At 42.3% G+C, this 5,697-nt stretch overlaps 3 non-coding genes across 3 annotated transcripts; 2 read left to right on the top strand and 1 right to left on the bottom strand.

Moving 5' to 3' along the window:
* Nucleotides 1-224: 224 nt before the first annotated feature.
* Nucleotides 225-299, bottom strand: Trnat-ugu. Its single transcript has one exon. It is a non-coding gene; the product is annotated as a tRNA-Thr (tRNA).
* A 124-nt stretch (nt 300-423) lies between these two features.
* On the top strand, nt 424-498 carry Trnat-ugu. The gene has a single exon. It is a non-coding gene; the product is annotated as a tRNA-Thr (tRNA).
* Nucleotides 499-862: 364 nt separating this feature from the next.
* Trnat-ugu lies at nt 863-937 on the top strand. Its single transcript has one exon. It is a non-coding gene; the product is annotated as a tRNA-Thr (tRNA).
* Nucleotides 938-5,697: the final 4,760 nt, after the last annotated feature.

Genomic DNA, 5,697 nt, shown 5'->3' with positions numbered 1-5,697 from the left:
TCCACGCAGACATCTAATTTGATGCACCTCCACAAATCTACCGACAAACGGATCCCTGATACGCAGAATCAGTGACGTATTTCGTTCCAAAGACGGAAGAGCAAGGTATTAATCAGGTGGTCATATGGTTTCGGCTCATCAGTGTATATGAAATGATAATTAAATGGACACCCTAGCTGCAAACAGGCGTTGATGTACTTCATTGGGGACATGCTGAAAATGTGTGCCCCGACCGGGACTCGAACCCGGGACCTCCTGCTTACATGCCAGACGCTCTATCCATCTGAGCCACCGTGGGCACAGAGGATAGTGCGACTGCAGGGACTTATCCCTTGCACGCTCCCCGTGAGATACACATTCCCAACATGTCCACACCACTATATTCGTAGTACGCCTAATAGATGCAGTCGCACTATCCTCTGTGCCCACGGTGGCTCAGATGGATAGAGCGTCTGCCATGTAAGCAGGAGGTCCCGGGTTCGAGTCCCGGTCGGGGCACACATTTTCAGCATGTCCCCAATGAAGTACATCAACGCCTGTTTGCAGCTAGGGTGTCCATTTAATTATCATTTCATTTCTAGCAAAGCTGCATGGTCATCCACGGTAACTGTTCTTTCGGGAACAGATACTACCGTCGTATATAGTTAAATATGGCTTCCCGGCCATTGACCTTCTTGTGCGAACGCACACGCTATGCCCGAACTTGTACGGGACTTGGTAGATTAATCTGCCACGAGTAATGAGTATGATGGGCAAACATCTATTAGGCGTACTACGAATGTAGTGGTGTGGACATGTTGGGAATGTGTATCTCACGGGGAGCGTGCAAGGGATAAGTTACTGCAGTCGCACTATCCTCTGTGCCCACGGTGGCTCAGATGGATAGAGCGTCTGCCATGTAAGCAGGAGGTCCCGGGTTCGAGTCCCGGTCGGGGCACACATTTTCAGCATGTCCCCAATGAATTACATCAACGCCTGTTTGCAGCTAGGGTGTCCATTTAATTATCATTTCATTTCTAGCAAAGGAGCATGGTCATCCACGGTAACTGTTCTTTCGGGAACAGATACTACCGTCGTATATATCAGTGTATATCATAATGAAACCTTTTTGTAAGGTGCCTCTTTCCCTTACGTTTTATACCTAACTTTGAGGTGTCTCCACTACGCCGAAGAACTTTTTATTCACAAGTTTGGCACAGTTAAACTCTATCGAAACTGTCAATGGAGATGTGAGAACTGAGGCTTTAATTATGAAGTTTTCTTTGGTTATCACCCAATGGAAACTCGTTTTGAGCAGCATTTCTACTAATTTTCTAGTCGTATAAAACGTGTTGGAACCTTCCTTCAAACGCTACGCTGCCACTCGGCTCATAACCTGAGAATAATTCATCACTGATGTGTTACGCACAAGGGTACTCAGCAAACAGATTACCCGTGACATTCTGGCCAAGATCAATATCACCAGTACAGGAGCAGATAACCGAAGCTTAAAACGAATTACGTGAGTGACCTTACTGTTTTCATCAAAAAACCGACCTCTTTTGTTACAGTTCTCCTATTTTATTGTAGTTGTTTCCCGAAACTTGTATCACAGCTACAACAATGCGACATGAGCTTTTACATCCAGCAACCCAAGAAATTTGTGTTTGGTGGCTCCTATAATTTTCAGACGGACTTTTACTCCGCAAACACACTCTGAGAAGAAGTTTTGGTAGTTCTATAACTACCTTTGAGATTCGTAACTTTTGTTTTCTTATGTGTTTCTCGTTCTTGCAGAAGAGCAAGATCATCGTGCATCTAGTCAAATAGTTATCCTCGATAAAGGACAATCACAAGTTCGTCGTTAAATCAAGAGTTCAGAAAAATTGTTTCTAACGATTCATCATTCAGAAACACGGAAATTATGAGAGGTATATGTTGCAAGGGTGTCGAAGAAAATACATCCCAGCGATGTTCAAGCCACATGTCTGTTCACTTACTCGGAAATACGGTTAACAATAACGAGTTTCAAAGCACTCACCTGTCATCTTTAAATGACTTCTAAAAGTCTGTCGATAGAGTTCGCATCCATTCTGTTTATATCTGTCTCCACGACAGTACTAGAAACATCGAGAGAGCGCATGTTTTCCCCAATGAAGGCTGCGATAGTTCCTTCGAACAGGCCGAACCCTAGCTCCCCTACGCTCATCATCCCTATAGCCCGTACTGCTGCATTCGCCTCACTCGTGCTTGGTTGCTTTGTCACATATCCGAACTTCTGGATTCACTAACGCAGTATTTATGTCTTAAGTAATTAACTTTACTTCGTCTCTCACAAAAAATTTGATATTATGTAATAGCTCTACAACTCAGATCCTTCTACTAACTGTCTTTCAGGTTTCCATTAGCCTACATGTCATTCCCAAACAGGTCTCAATCCCAAAGTGATCTTTACTCTGCACGTACAGTTTTAGAAAAAAAAAATGGTTCAAATGGCTCTGAGCACTATGGGACTCAACTGCTGAGGTCATAAGTCCCCTAGAACTTAGAACTACTTAAACCTCACTAACCTAAGGACAACACACACATCCATGCCCGAGGCAGGATTCGAACCTGCGACCGTGGCGGTCGCGCGGTTCCAGACTGTAGCGCCAGACCCGCTCGGCCACCAGCGGCCGGCACACAGTTTTCGAAGCTGTTTACTTTGTTATTTAGCAAGTTTGAGATTAGTACCTTTTTTGCATGTGTAGTTTTCTTTTCGTAAAGGTAAAATGAGAAAACAAGGAGAAAGAACTGCAGTAACGGCACGTGGCGGAGGTGCTGCGAAAGTGAAGAAGTTTATATATTTATGAAAATTTGTAATATGGTAGCAAAACTTGCAGCAGGCAACAGGAAGTACTATGTCATTCCCATTGTCTGAAATCTAAGGACATTGAGCCCGACATCAAAGATAAAATTATGTGAGAATGTAGATAGATGGTAACATATGGGGCATGGAACAGAATCATAGACAGCATCAAAAAGGAATGAAAAGCTGCTACAGAGAAGTGAACCGCTGTGTGAAAACGGGAGTGAAAGATTTGGAAGTAAAATGGGAGAATGAGATGGGGAGAACACGCACAAGATATAGAAGAAGCAAGAGCAGTGACGGCATAATACTAGTGGAAATAAGATGGAAGAAGAGTGAATGGAGGGTAAAACACGATGGGTAAAAGAACAGTTAATGTGAAGTGGCGGATGTGGCTCGTTAAGGTGCAAGATGGAGACAGTTGGGAAGAGAGATGACTGGATCACTGTTTTATTGGAGAGCCGATGAGTATGTAAAGGCCGTAAGAATGTAAGTAAGATTTTCCTTTTGTATGTCTTCTTGTGTCACTTTGCTTCCAAGTCGGACGAAATCTTTAATGTTTTCTGTGTGTTATTCCTTCTAAGATAAACCGCGAGTCATTTTTTGATACACATTATTTGTGCTTTATTTCTCTGGAATCAAAATTCCTTCCCAATCACTTGTTTAACCGTTTTTACAGTTCCGTGCCTCAGTCTGTGAAAACGGAACCCTTGGAGGATCCCTTTGTTGTCCGTCGGTCCGTCTATCTGTCTGTCCGACTGTTAAGAACCCTTTTTCTCAGGAACGGCTAGAGTTCAGATTTATGTTAATGTTAAGAAGGTCTATGGTCCCTTGTATCTGTAAGAGTTGTAAGCTTCTAAGTCAATCCAATAAAAAGATACAGACATTTATGTCACGTATTTTGAAACGCGGAAACCACTCATCAAAACATCCCGCTGACTTAGAATCATGAAATTCGGCAATAAGCAAGGTTTCACAGTACAAATAAAGGAAAAAATCCGAAAATTGTCAGTTTGTAACTGCATTACACGCAATTATTTCGTTTTTTATCCGTCTGTCCGTCTTTTCCTCTGGGAGAGATTGCTGTATCAAGTTCAAATTTATATCACCTACTAAGATCTATAATCCGTTGGCGGTGTAAATGTTGTAAGCTTTTAAATCAATGCAATCAAAAGATACGGTCAGTTATGTTATGTATTTTGATCATTGAAAATACCGTTATCAAAGCCCGTAGGGTGCTTCCCGGTGACCTGGAATCATGACATTTTGCGAGAAGCAAGGTTTCTTGTTGTTGTTGTTGTTGTTGTTGTTGTTGTGGTCTTCAGTCCTGAGAGTGGTTTGATGCAGCTGTCGATGCTACCCTATCCCGTGCAAGCTTCTTCATCTCTCAGTACTTACTGCAACCTACATCCTTCTGAATCTGCTTAGTGTATTCATCTCTTGGTCTCCCTCTACGATTTCTACCCTCCATGCTGCCCTCCAATGCTAAATTTGGGGATCCCTTGATGCCACAGAACATGTCCTACCAACCGGTCCCTTCTTCTTGTCAAGTTGTGCCACAAACTTCTCTTCTTCCCAATTCTATTCGATACCTCCTCATTAGTTATGTGATCTACCCATCTAATCTTCAGCATTCTTCTGTAGCACCACATTTGGAAAGCTTCTATTCTCTTCTTGTCCAAACTATTTATCGTCCATGTTTCACTTTAATACATGGCTACACTCCGTACAAATACTTTCAGAAACGAATTCCTGACACTTAAATCTATACTCGACGTTAACAAATTTCTCTTCTTCAGAAACGCTTTCCCTGCCATTGCCAGTCTACATTTTATATCTTCTCTGCTTCGACCATCATCAGTTATTTGGTTCCTCAAATGGCAAAACTCCTTTACTACTTTAAGTGTCTCATTTCCCAATCTAATTCCCTCAGCATCACCCGACTTAATTCGACTACATTCCATTATCCTCGTTTTGCTTTTGTTGATGTTCATCTTATATCCTCCTTTCAAGACCATGTCCTTTCCGTTCAACTGCTCTTTCAAGTCCTTTGCTGTCTGTGACAGAATTACAATGTCATCGGCGAACCTCGAAGTTTTTATTTCTTCTTCATGGATTTTAATACCTACTCCAAATTTTTCTTTTGTGTCCTTTACTGCTTGCTGAATATACGTATTGAATAACATCGGCGAGAGGCTACAACCCTGTCTCACTCCCTTCCCAACCACTGCTTCCCTTTCATACCCCTCGACTCTTATAACTGCCATCTGGTTTCTGTACAAATTGTAAATAGCCTTTCGCTCCTTGAATTTTACCCCTGCCACGTTTTGAATTTGAAAGAGAGTATTCCAGTCAACATTGTCGAAAGCTTTCTCTATGTCTACAAATGCTAGAAACGTAGGTTTGCCTTTCCTTAATCATTCTTCTAAGATAAGTCGTAATGTCAGTATTGCCTCACGTGTTCCAATATTTCTACGGAACCCAAACTGATCTTCCCCGAGGTCGGCTTCTACCAATTTTTCCTTCGTCTGTAAAGGATTCGTGTTAGTAATTTGCAGCTGTGGGTTATTAAACTGGTAGTTCGGTAATTTTCACATCTATCAACACCTGCTTTCTTTGGGATTGGAATTATTATATTCTTCTTGAAGTCTGAGGGTATTTCGCCTGTCTCATACATCTTGCTCACCAGATGGTAGAGATTTGTCAGGACTGGCTCTCCCAAGGCCGTCAGTAGTTCTAATGGAATATTGTCTACTCCAGGGGCCTTGTATCGACTCAGGTGTTTCAGTGCTCTGTCAAACTCTTCATGCAGTATCGTATCTCCCATTTCATCTTCATCTACATCCTCTTCCATTTCCATAATATTGCCC

The sequence above is a fragment of the Schistocerca americana genome, chromosome 1 (genome assembly GCF_021461395.2).
Source record: "Schistocerca americana isolate TAMUIC-IGC-003095 chromosome 1, iqSchAmer2.1, whole genome shotgun sequence".
NCBI lineage: Eukaryota > Metazoa > Arthropoda > Insecta > Orthoptera > Acrididae > Schistocerca > Schistocerca americana.
This window is presented reverse-complemented; position numbering and strand designations above follow the sequence as displayed.